Source organism: Phodopus roborovskii, unplaced genomic scaffold, assembly GCF_943737965.1.
Source record: "Phodopus roborovskii unplaced genomic scaffold, PHOROB, whole genome shotgun sequence".
In the NCBI taxonomy this organism is placed as follows: domain Eukaryota; kingdom Metazoa; phylum Chordata; class Mammalia; order Rodentia; family Cricetidae; genus Phodopus; species Phodopus roborovskii.
The window spans coordinates 1,527,566-1,541,468 of record NW_026126550.1 but is presented as its reverse complement, the minus strand read 5'-3'; positions in this window follow the sequence as shown (position 1 = coordinate 1,541,468).

Here is a 13,903-nt window from a genome sequence, read left to right as displayed (position 1 = left end):
TTGTTCTTCTTTTAATGGACCAGATTATTCTTTGTTCTGTGGGTAGGAAATCTTGTATTGTTACTTAGCATTATCCTTGCTGTTCACTTACAAAATAATCACTAGCATCCCATTTTTAGTTTTGATAGTCCAAAATGTCTCCAGATATCAGCATTAGTTCCTGGAGTAGAAAAAAATAAAAATAAAATATCAGGTGAGAACCACTGGTTATCCACATACAACATGCCCAGTTTCTACTGATGGAAGTGGATCTGTGAACTGAGGCATTTGCACTGAACTTCAGTGGGCTCTTCATTGTGGATTTTCCTGAATTTTATATTCTACAAACCTCCATGGCTTCAGGCAAGCATTGCTCTTTCTCTATATTTATTCTAGTATTGAGTATTTTCATGGTGGTTACCTTATAAATAGTGCTGCCTAAGGAGTATCCTGAAGCTCTGGGAGAGACTGATGTTAGCCTTTCATAAAAATATTTTTTTCTGAACTTTTTTGGGGGGAGATTTAAACAGACTGTAAGGCATGTTGTGGGGTTGACTTGGTAACAGCAGCAGAAGTCACTCTCTCTGCCCTTATTAAAGCTTACATAGCGCTATTTCCCACCTACCTGACTCTGGAGCATCCCCTTCCTCAGGTTTCACCCCTATTTATCACTGCTATTTGTGCTTCTCTGAGCTGACACTATAGGTCAAAGGGCAGGGGATGCCATGACAATCTGCAGGACATGTTATATAGTAGAAAACATTACTCCCATGCATTTTATCACTCCCCTCACTCTCCTTCTGGTCCTGGTCTATGCCTTCTCTGACTTCCTGCACTTTACTCATGACATTTATGTTTTTTAACTGTAGACATTTGCCTGTGCTTTTCATCTTCCTGATCATCTAACTCCTGATTATTGTGAAAATTGAATTCAAGCACCCTGGCATCTTAGGTAGGGTGCTGGCTAGTTTTTTGTCAGCTTGACACAAACTAGGGTCATCTGGAAAGAGAGACCCTCTCATTAGAGTAAATGCCCCCATCAGATAGGCCTGTGGGGTACTTTCTTCACTAATGTTGATGTGTGAGGGTCCAGCCCTTTGTGGGTGGTGCCATCTTGGGGAGGTAGTCCTGGGTGATATAAGAATGCAAAGTGAGGGGCTGGAGAGATGGCTCAGTGGTTAAGAGCACTGGCAGCTCTTCCAGAGAACCCGGGCTCTATTCCCAGCACCCAAATGGCAGCTCACACCTGTCTGCAACTCCAGTTCCAGGGTATCTGGTATCCTTATACCAATGCACATAAAATAAAGTTATTTTTAAAAAAAGAATGCAAAGTTAACAAGTCAGTAGCCAGCACTTCTCCATTGTCTTGGTTTCAGTTCCTGCCTCTAGGTTCCTGTCTTGGGATTCTGCCCAGAGTTGCCTTCATAATGGACTGTGATCAGGATGTTTAAGACAGTGACTCTCACCCCCACCCCCAAAATAGATTTTGGTCAATCTTTTACTACAGCAATAGGGAACCAAACAGAGCAGGTGATATCCTGTAACAGCCAGTTCTTCTGTATTTGGATGGGTTTAGCCTCTGCAGTGAATGTCTGTTTTCAGGTTTATGTTACATTGCCTTTGTTAGACATCATAAAGCTAGAAAGGAAAATTTCATTTCTACGTATTTTAGTAGGCCTTGAATATATACACAGTTGGCCCAGAATAAAGCTAGATGTAGTTTTCGATGTACACATTGCTGGCCCTACTCTAAGATATGCAGATTTTCTATTTTCAGACAAGAGCTCTTGGATCTGCTTTTGTAAGGCCCCATATGATTTTAAGGATAAGTCATGGTTTAGAACTACAAATAAAACTGAACCTATTCTTTTGCCTGTTTTGAGATGTAGACATGGAAAGCGATTTGTCCATCATTACACCGGATGGCACTAGCATTCTGAGAGCTTTACTCTCAGTATGGTGCCTTCTTTCTTGATTTTAAAGATAAATGGATATGTGTTGGGAAGAAGAGATCTGATGAGACATTAAACAAATAATCAGTATGAGACAAATGTTGTCAGGTTCAATAATGACAATCATTGTTGATGATAATAAAGCCCATTGTGTTTGGAAAGATAGACATTACTAATAATGGTGCAGATGTTTGAGGGGAAAAACAGCCATACTCAGCTGGTATCAAAGTGGAGATGACTCAGCAGCCCTCCTCACTTAAAGTGACAAGACACTGAAGATTCTTAGTAATCCAAGCAGGGAAGTCTTTTACACTTTCTCCCAGGCTGCCTACTTCATGGTTGTGACAGGCAGACATGCTCATTCCAGCCCTCAGCTTCAGTGGGTAGAGCCCGCCACCAATCTGAGAGTTAGCAAATACTTTCTTCCTCAGTTCAATTGCAGGTCAGATGTCAACTTGTGATCGAACTATGGCTGGTAGGAAAATGACTTGGGAGAGTGGGGATAAAAGGTGGCTCTCATAAAGTATTCTTCTTCCAAGACAGATAGAGGCCCTTCCATACTCTTTTTTTTTTTTTTTTGATGATGTCATGTGACCACATGGTTCCTGAAGCAGTTATTGCCATCTTTGTTGTACTTCTAAAGAATAAGGCCAAAGGATCATAAAGGCCATAAAGGCCAAAAGACCCACAGACCAAATATTACAGCAAGCAGCCAGCTCTGGAACTTTGAATATTTATCCTATTGTTATATATGACACAGGGATATTATAAAATAACCCCATAACAAATAATCATAAGGTAACCTTAGAAATTCACACTTCCAGAATCAGGATGTATCCCTGGTGCACAAAAGGACTTTGGGAGCACATCCCCATGGAGGGATACTCCCTTAACCTAGAAGCAAGAGGGAGGAGCGCCTAGTCCCTATTCCAAATGACTTGACAGATTTTGTTAATTCCTCCTGGAAGGCATTACCCTTCCTGTGGAGTGTGGGGGGGCATGGGGTGGGAGGGTGGTGGTAGGGGGCATGGGAGGGAGGAAGAGAGGGAGAGAGGAAGGGATGGAGGGAGGAAGGGAGAGGAAACTAGGATTGATATGTAAAATAAGAAAAAAGAAAAAAAGAAACTCAAACTTCCTCAGGTCTTGCATTATATATACACTGACAGATACTGTAGATATTCTTTAATCAAACCAACCTTAGAGGAATCAATAGTTCTCTATCTCCCAGAGCCAGCCTAGGAAATAGTACTAACAGTTAAGACTACAGAGAAGCATTATCCTTCCTTCCCCTTCTTGCTCCTTGTTCCTGCTTTGGTAAGCAGCCATTCTTCAGCATCTGCTATCATTCCATCTCATTCTATACCCCTGAAGGCAATCACTTTGTGTCTTACTCTCCATTTTTCTTTTTCAACATAACAACACAGATTCAACAGACTCTGGGGTCTCCACAGCAGGGACTTAGCTTCTACTAGGACATATTCTGCTTCTTCACTAAACATCTTGGACTGCTTGAGTCCCCAATCAGGGACTTTCCCAATTTGCACTGGCTTTTCATGGATGGAAAAAGATTTGACACCCTTATCACTCTCTATTCCTAGAGGGACAAATTGTTTTCTGAACCATTTAATTTATGTGTATGTGACAGAAAAGAGACTTTCTCTTCTATTTCCACTTACTAGAATCTTTCCCATCATTGAGAAACTTTTATGGTGATTAATTAATGAATCACTACCCGTTCCTGCCATACAGCCTCCTTCAATTCCACCACTTGTAGAAGTCTGCAAAATCTGTACCATCATTTGTATGTCATATTACCTTGTTTGGGGGTTGTGAGTATGTGTCCCCCTGCTGCTCTACAAACCCTATCTACATACTGTGTATTTGCTTATTTCTTTTGAAAGTAGACACAGAATCCAGAGCAGTCCTGTCCGTTATGATATGGTAAGAGGGACTTTGGTGAAGGCACATGGCAGGTAAGGGAAAAATACACCATGCAGACAGAGCTTACTTGGGAAGTTTTATTGGGGAAAGGGAAGGAAGAAAAGAAAGGGAAGGGGATGGGGGAGGCCTGCCTCTTTGGAGAAATGGGGAGGGGTAGTGGAAGTGAGCAGAGCTTGTTTCTTAAAGGGACCTTCTGCACCTACACATGGATCCAGGGTACTGATTGCCATGATTCATGCACAGGGGTGACAAATTCTGCCAGGTCCCCAAGGGACAGAGCCAGGTGTGCCTGGATGATAACACTGTCAACAATATTTTATTGTTTTTGTTTGTGCTTTCTCAGAACTTGGAATAGGGAATAATAAATATAGCGATGTTCAAGGCTGCTTGTATGTGGGTTTGCACTTGTGTGTAGCCAAAGCATCATAACAATTAAATAAACCAATAAAGAAAATAGATGTGGGGTAGAAAGAGGATTTTCTATTTTATTTTTACCTTGGATGGTAAGTGAGGCTAAATGACTGAGAGAAAAGGGAAAACTAAGAATTGGGGTGTGTTTATAAAAGGAATTTAGGCATGGATGTGTCCATCACACAGGGGAGGGAAGGTTACAAGGGTCTTATTTAGAAATTATGTAAAAATGACGAACTTCATGTACCCCCCAATAAATAAATTTATCAATAGATATACCTAGTAAATTCTAGATAGTCTTTTTAATCTCCATTTTTTAAGTGCCCTAGATTTGTTGGCTTTGACCAGTATCACTGTTTCTTAATACTTTAACTGACTTAATTAAAACCATTGCTTCCTAACCTGAAACATGCCAACATTATAAAGAGAATAGTTTCTGTTCTTCATCCAGGCCCAAAGCAATTTTGGAAGCCAACCAATCACTGCTCATGGCACTAAGAATAGCTGGAAGCTTACCTCTGCAATTGTCTATTTTGAATGTTTTTTTCTCTTTTGATTTTTTTTTTTTCATTTTTCATCCCATCTGTCTTTGTTGACACCTATCCCCCATCTCCTTATCTAGGTTTCCATTCCCTTCTCTCTGAGATGACAATGATGTTACAATAATCAATGTGAACAGGTAGAAAGCTGGGGTCCTTGGGGTATAGGAAGGTAGTGAAGTAAAGCTGAAGAAGCCTTGGCCTTGATTTTAAAAGGCCTGTGTTTTTGTCTCTCACTGACTGGGTGACCTTGGGCCAATCACAACTTCTTAGCCCTTATCTCTAAGAAAGACTAGGATACTTTTGATCTCCAGGCTTTTGATGTTCTATGGCATTCATGAAACCTAGGTTTTTATAAGAAGTGAGGTTTGTACTTTTACTTGAAAATATGGATCTTTCATGATAATTAATGCTGAATGTAGAAGTTATTTATGTATTCAGCAACTTTGTGGTACCTGAGCTTTATAAATGAGGTCTGGGGATTTGGGACCAGTATTTTGCAGGCTGTCATCGATCACACACTGGAAACATTTCCAGACAGAAGCCAATGAGAAGGAAATAAAGAGATATCAGAGCGCAAGTTCTTGACTATGTGCAGTTTTCCTGTGGTTAAAAGAAAACCAGAACATAAAGTCTGCTGTATTAATAAAACTCAACGTGTTCAGTACAGTTCCATTAACTATAGGTGCATTGTTGTCCAGCCAATCTCTGGAAGATTTTTGTCCTGCATAACTGAAACTCAGGGGCTCTCAACACTTCCTGCTATTTGCTCCTGTGAATCTTCACTATTTCCAAGAAAATAATAGTATCACATAGTCAGCCTGTCTCTTTCCCTTTCAGATAAAAAGTAAACTGCTTATTGCTCATAGAAGGAAGGAGAAAAGAGCTCAGGATTGTATTAGGATAGTCACAGTAACCTAAAGTTGTATAGGTAGTTTGTGTACAAGTAGATTGGGTTATCTGTTTCCCAGGTTGCCTGAGGGCAGGCTGTGGTGGTTTGAATAAGAGAGGTCCCTCCATATGTTAATGCATTTGCACATTTATTCCCCAGTTTGTGGCACTGTTTGGGGAGGTTACAGAACTTTTGGAACTTGGAGACATGCTGGAGGAAATAGGCTACTGTGGGAAGACTTTGAGAATTATTGTTGTTGTTGTTGTTGTTATTATTATTATTATTTTTGGTTTTTTGGGACAGGGTTTCTCTGTGTACCTTTGGAGTCTGTCCTGGAACTCACTCTGTAGACAAGGCTGGCCTTGAACTCACAGAGATCACTCTGCCTCTGCCTCCTGAGTGCCGGGATTAAAAGTGTTGCCACCACTGCCTGAGAATTCTTAACCTCACTCCACTTCTCCTTTGCTCTTTGTGCTTCCTTTGAAGGATTGAGATGAGATCTCTCAGCTTTTTGCCCTGGTCAACAACTATCCCATCTCTCCACCATTGTAGACTTTCCATATGGAACCAAAAGTACAAATAAACTAATTTTTTCTTAAGTTACTTTTGCTTGTGGTAATTTATTTGTTTACCATCATAATTTGAAATTTGTTTGAGATTACTATAATGAGGATTGGTTGATGAAACTATATCACTTGTAATTTCTATTTTTCCTTTTTTATTAAACATGTGTTATTTTATTATACAATGTAATCTGAATACAGTCTTCCTCCCCTCTACTCCTAGTTCCTCCCTACCTTCTCTCCCATCTGGGTCCGTCTGTCTCACATTAGAAAAGATGGAATTGACAAGTAGGGGAAGTGTTATTCAGCTTAAAATGGGAGGATATTCTGTCATTTGCTACAACTTGGATGAGCCTAGAGAAAGTTATGGTAAATTTCATAGACCAGATAAGAATAGAAGGACTGCATGTCCTCACAGAATCTGAAACACAGCCTAGCATACAGAGATAGAGCATAAAATGACTTAGGTGGGAGTAGGTAATGGAGAAGGATGTGGGCCAAAGGATTTAAAGTAGCAGAAGTGTAGGATTAAGGAGTTTTAAGTGTGAGATATAATGCAAAATTCATATAAGGATTTTTTTATTTATTTTATATAACCAAGTCCATTTAAATGAAAACAAACATTTATAGACAATATTTGGGAATTTGGGCGTCGTTCTTTCCAAACGGGTAAAGGGCGCTGGTAAAGGGTCCTGTCATGGGGGATTCCAAGAAGATGCAGAAATCCTGGCTGTAGTCTGTAAGGCTGCTTTGTCCAGCTGTTTTGAATGTAGAATCACCTGGTACTCTGTTTCAGGCTTGCTGGCTTGATCAAACCACATTAGTCTGGAAGGAATCCACATCTTTTCATTTTCTGTGGAAACAAAAATAGAAATTCTTTTCCCCAGTAACTTGTCCTTGAACTTAAATTTTGGAGTCAAAGCATTTTTTTAATTTAATTTATTATTTTACATGTTGATCCCAGTTCCCTCTCCCTCCCTTCCTCCCTCCCTCCTTACCTCCCTCCCTCCCTTTTACCCTCTCTGCCCTCCACATGCACCCTAACCACCCCCCACCCCAATTCCATATGTAGGGGTCATGTAGATCTGACAGGTCATGTGAAGTAGGGACTAGGGCTTCTCTCCTGTCTCTAGGTTAAGGCAGTTATCCCTCCATGGGGGATGTGTTCGCAAGGTCCTTTTGTGCACCAGGGATACATCCTGGCTCCATTGTCTGAGGTCCCTTAGACTGCTCAGTCCTTCTGGCTGAGACCCATATTCAGGGGGGCCTGAGTCAGTCCCATGCTGGCTTCCCAGCTATCAGTCTAGGGGCCCGTTAGCTCCTCCTTGTTCAGGTAAGCTGTCTCTATGTGTTTCTGCCGCCTGGACTTGTCCTCTCCATCTGCATCTGGGTTCTACTTCCGCTCAGTGTTTATGTATGGGTGTTTGCTCCTGTTTCCAACAGGCATTAGTTGAGGGCTCCATGGATAAGTTAGTTGTTGATCTCATTCTCTGGGAAGGGCATTTATGGTAGCCTTTCCATGGAAGCTCAAATTGTTAGTTGGCAGCAGTCTTGTAGTTCTCTAGACCTTTCTTTGTGTTCAACTTTATCTTCAAACCAATATTGGCTCCCTCTTTTATGTTCTCTCTCTCTCTTTCCTGTCTTCTATTCCTAACTGGGCTCAATCTTCCTGGTCGCACATGTTTTCCTTTCTTCCCCCTCATTATCTCCTACTTCTCTCTCCATTCGCTGCCCCCCCCCCAACTTCCTCTGTGTTCTGGGGGACTTGTCCCTTCCTGGTTCTGTGAGGGACTTTATATGAATCTCTTAGAATACAACTTGTATCCTAGTTCCTCTGGTGGTGTGAATTATAGGCTGGTGATCCTTTGATCTAGGTCTAAAATCCATATATGAGTGAGTACATACTATATTCCTCTTTTTGTGACTGGGTTACCTCATTCAGGATGGTTTCTTCAAGTGCCATCCACTTGCCTGCGAATTTCAAGATACCATTATTTTTTTCTGCAGAGTAGTATTCCATTGTGTAGATGTGCCACATCTTCATTAACCATTCTTCAATTGAGGGGCATCTAGGTTGCTCCAGGTTCTTGTTATTATAAATAGTGCTACTATGAACATAGTTGAACAGCTGTCTTTGTTGCATGGGTATGGATCCTTTGGATATATGCCTAAGAGGGGGATTGCCGGGTCCTGTGGTAAACTAATTCCCATTTTCCTGAGGAACTGCCATACTGATCTCCAAAATGGCTGTATGAGTTTGCATTCCCACCAGCAGTGGAGGAGTGTTCCCATTTCTCCACATCCTCTCCAACAAGAGTCATCATTGGTGTTTCTAATTTTAGCCATTCTGGCAGGAGTAAGATGGTATCTCAAAGTGGTTTTGATTTGCATTTCCCTGATAGCTAAAGATGTGGAGCATTTTCTTAAGTGTCTTTCAGCCTTTTTGATTTCCTCTATTGAGAATTCTCTCTTCTGTTCTGTACCCCATTTTTAAAATAGGGTTATTTGGTGTTTTGTTGACTAGTTTCTTGAGTTCTTTGTATATTTTGGAGATCAGCCCTTTGTTGGGTATAGGATTGGTGAAAATCTTTTCCCAGTCTGTGGGCTGTCGTTTGGTCTTGTTGACTGTGTCTTTTGCCTTACAGAAGTTTCTAAGTTTGAAGAGGTCCCATTTATTAATGGTTTCTCTCAGTGTCTGTGCCCCTGAAGTTATGTTCAGGAAGCAGTCTCCTATACCAATTTGTTCAAGGGTACCTCCTACTTTCTCTTCTAAGAGGTTCAATGTGGCTGGATTGATGTTGAGGTCTTTGATCCATTTGGACTTGAGTTTTGTGGATGGCGACAGACATGGGTCTATCTGCAGTCTTCTACCCTCATCCAGTTTTGCCAGCACCATTTGTTGAAGATGGTGTCTTCGCCCCATTGTATAATTTTAGCTGTTTTGTCGAAAATCAGGTGTTCATAGGTGTGTGGGTTAATGTCAGGATTTTCAATTCGATTCCATTGGTCTACCTGTCTATTTTTATGCCAATACCAGGCTGTTTTCAGAACTATAGCTCTGTAGTAGAGCTTAAAGTCAGGAATGGTGATGCCTCGTGAAGTTCTTTTATTGTATAGGGTTGTTTTGGCTATCCTGGGTCTTTTGTTTTTCCATATAAAGTTTATTATTATTCTTTCAAGGTCAGTGAAGAATTGTGTTTGGATTTTAATGGGGATTGCATTGAATCTGTAGATTGCTTTTGGCAAGATTGCCATTTTTACTATGTTTATCCTACCTATGCAAGAACATGGGAGATCTTTCCATTTTCTGGTATCTTTAATTTCTTTCTTTAGAGCCACAAAGTTCTTATTATATAGGTCTTTTACTTGTTTGGTAAGTGTTACACCAAGATATGTTATGTTGCTTGTGGCTATTGTAAAGGGTGATGTTTCTCTGATTTCTTTCTCTGTCTCTTTGTCGTCTGAAAAAAGTAGGGCTATTGATTTTTTTGAGTTTATCTTGTATCTTGCTAGTTTGCTGAAGGTGTTTATCAGCTGTAGGAGTTCCCTGGTAGAGTTTATTGGGTCGCTTATGTAAACTATCATATCATCTGCAAATAGATACAGTTTGACTTCTTTCTTTCCAATTTGGATCCCCTTGATCTCCTTGTGTTGTCTTATAGCATTAGCTAGAACTTCTAGTATGATATTGAAGAGATATGGAGAGAGAGGACAGCCTTGTCTTGTTCCTGATTTTAGAGGAATTGGCTTAAGTTTCTCTCCATTCAGTTTGATGTTGGCAGTTGGTTTGCTGTATATTGCTCTTATTATGTTTAGATATGTTCCTGTTATCCCTGACCTCTCCAAGACCTTTATCATGAAAGGGTGTTGAATTTTGTCGAAGGCTTTTTCCGCATCTAGGGAGATAGTCATATGATTTTTCTTTTTCATTTTGTTTATATGGTGGATCACGTTGATAGATTTTCGTATGTTAAACCATCCCTGCATTCCAGGGATGATGCCTACTTGGTCATGGTGGATGATTTCTCTGATGTATTCTTGAATTCGGTTTGCCAGTATTTTATTATTTTTGTATCGATGTTCATCAGGGATATTGGTCTGTAGTTTTCTTTCTTAGTTGTGTCTTTGTGAGGCTTGGGTACCAAGGTTATTGTGGCCTCATAAAAAGAGTTTGGCAATGAACCTTCTGTTTCTATTTTGCGGAACAGTTTGAGGAGTAGTGGTATTAGTTCTTTCTTGAATGTCTGGTAGAATCCTGCACTGAATCCATCTGGCCCTGGACTTTTTTTGGTTGGAAGGCTTTCGATGACTGCTTCTATTTCATTGTGGGTTATAGGTCTATTTAAGTTGTTTGTCTGTTCTTGATTTAATTTTGGTAAGTGATAGTTATCCAGAAATTTGTCCATTTCCTTTGAATTTTCAATTTTTGTTGAATACAGATTTTCAAAGTATGACCTAAGAATTGTCTGGATTTCCTCTGTGTCTGTTGTTATGTTCCCATTTTTGTTTCTGATTTTGTTAATTTGCATGTTCTCTCTCTGCTTTTTCATTAATTTGGATAAAGGTTTGTCTATCTTTTTGCTTTTCTCAAAAAACCAACTCTTCCTTGCATTTATTTTTTGTATTGTTTTCCTAGTTTCTATTTTGTTGATTTCAGCCCTCAAGTTGATTATTTCCTGGCATCTACTCCTACAGGGTGAGTTTGCTTCTCTCTGTTCTAAGGCTTTCAGTTGCACTGTTAATTCTCTTATGTGACTATCCTCTGTTTTCTTCATATGGGCACTTAGTGCAATGAACTTCCCTCATAGCATTGCTTTCAAGGTGTCCCATAAGTTCAGGTATGTTGTGTCTTCATTCTCGTTGAATATCAGAAAGTCCTTAATTCCTTTCTTTATTTCTTCTTTGACCCAGGAGTGGTGCAATTGCACATTGTTCAGTTTCCATGAGTTTGCAGGTTTTCTGCTACTTGTGTTGTTGTTGAATTCCAATTTTAAAGCATGGTGATCTGATAAGATACACCTATTCTCTTGTATCTGTTGAGGTTTGTTATGCCACCTAGTATGTGGTCGATTTTAGAGAAGGTTCCATGTGGAGCAGAGAAGAAGGTATATTCTTTTGTCTTTGGATGGAATGTTCTATAGATGTCTGTTAACCCCAGTTGAGAGATAACTTCTGTTAGTTCTTTTGTTTCTTTGTTGAGTTTCTGATTTGTGGTCCTGTATAGTGTTGAGAGTGGTGTATTGAAGTCTCCTACTATAAGTGTGTGAGGTTTTATATGAGGTTTGAGTTTTAGTAGTGTGTCTTTTACGAATGTGGGTGACTTTGTATCAGGGGCGTATATGTTCAGAATTGAGACTTTGTGTTGATGGATTTCCATATAAGCATTTTTCTAAATGATTACATTTACTCTTGATGCATGAAGGGTAAAGGCTCTATGTTGCCCAGATCTCCATCATTATAACAGACACTAGAGATAAGCAACAAAAAAGAGAAAGGGTTATTTTGATTTGTGAGACTCCAGTGTATAATCAGGTGTGCCCATTGTTTTCTGGTTCCTTGTTGGACTGGCCGTTGGCAATGGTGGAGAGCACTTGGTAGAACAAAGCTGCTCACCTCCTCCTTTAGTACTGGGTATATATATATAAACTCACTCACTCACACACACACACACACACACACACACACACACACACCTTATAATATCACTGTATAACTTAAGTATACACAGTAAAATATATTGGTAAAAAAGAACAGTGTTTGTTGTCAATTATAAAATTTGAATCCTAAGAAACAATTAGAGAACCTCACAGGTGTCACAGTGATACCAACAATTTCAATAAACTTAAAAGACTTTTATGGTTAGAATGGGAATGACCTATGTTAATGTTTGTGTGCACACAAACATGTGTATATGTGCATGTGTTTGTATGTAATGAAGCATGTCAAGGTTAAAAGATTCACACAGATTTATAAATTAGTGTCTTGAGTGAACAAAGCACCATATACAACATCATGTGTGCATAAAGGATCCCTTTGAAACTCATGGTAGTTCAGTGGATATTGATGTAGCAGCTGTGAAAGTTTAGTGGTTTGGATGTCAGATTCAACATCAGCATCAATCTTTAAAGATATGTTCCTTCTATTTGTTTTGCTTCTGGTTTTCTCAGTGGGAAAACCATTAATGGCATAATGAGAAAGTGTCTTTACCTGAAGAAACAGCTTTTACTAGAAACAAGCCATGCAGGTAGCTCAACCTTGGATATTCAGCCTCTTTTAGCATGACTGATCAAGGTGATGTAGCTCTGCGGCTGAGTACCTTCCTAGTATGGATGAGGCTCAGGGTTTAGTCCTCAGTACCACACAGAGACACACAAAAGTTGTTCATGATTTAAGAGCCACATGTCTCAAAGTGTTTACTATTTCATATTTACTATGAAGTTTTAGTGTGGTATTGGAGGAGAATATCCATTATTATGGGGGGGGGCTACTAGTAGAACTCTTAATTATAATTGAAGGACTATAAATAAAACATTGGAGATCTTAAAAAATTTCAATCAGATTGCCAAAAATATATAATTTTTTTTGAGACAGGGTCTCCTCTTTGTAATAGTCCTGGCTATTCTGGAACTCACTTTGTAGACTAGGCTGGCCTTAAACTCATAGAGATCTACCCACCTCTGCCTTATAAGTGCTGGAATCAAAGGCCTACTCCCCCCCACTAAGTATATAACTCTTAAAAATTCAGTGTTGAAGATGTAGAAACCAGGAAAGCACCAAATTCTATACAACATGTATTGTTTTGGTGAGTAATATCTACTTCTTACCATCTTCCAAAATTTAAAATTCTTGTTGGTTTTTTTGACTCAGCATTTAACTGTCAGAAATGTATCCTATGGATACATCTGTAGTGGGATATTCACTTTGTCTCCTTCTGTGGCACTGACCACGCCCATTGGGGGGTGGAGCCATGGGCGGAAGTGACCTGTGGAAGGAGGTCGGAGGGGGCCAGGAAAGGCTCTCTCTTTCTGGCGTGACTCGGACAGGAGAGGATCGGGTTGAATTTCCTGGTGTTCATCTGTCTAGGTTGTAAGTTATTTCTCCCTGAATAAACATCTATTCGGCCTATTTGTTTATCCTGATCCTTATTTACCGCAATATACATCTTAAAGCATGCTAAAGTGATTATTATTTGTACTGTCAAAATAACTGGAAACAACCTAAATTTCCATCAGTGGTTGTTGATGGATTTGAAAGGACACATTCATACAATGTAGGGCTAGGCTCTTAAGATTTAGATTTGAATATCTTATAGATGATCTTAAAAAATTTTATCAAAAATACAAAAGTAATACTATAACTGTGTAAGAAGTATTCAGATTCAATGGCTTCCAATTGTGACATTGATTAATTTTTTCACACAACGGCAAGATATAAGAGCTTGGCAGTGACAGCTTGTATCTGCCACACCTGAGTCACCTAGGATTACCTCAGGGTTGAAAGTGACCTGATGGCTGGGGCTGGACATATCTGAAAACTTTTTTTTAACCACATGTCTGGCAGTTGATATTGACTTTTGCTTTAATGTGGCCTCTTTATATGGTTGTTTGGCTTCTGCACGGCATGGTG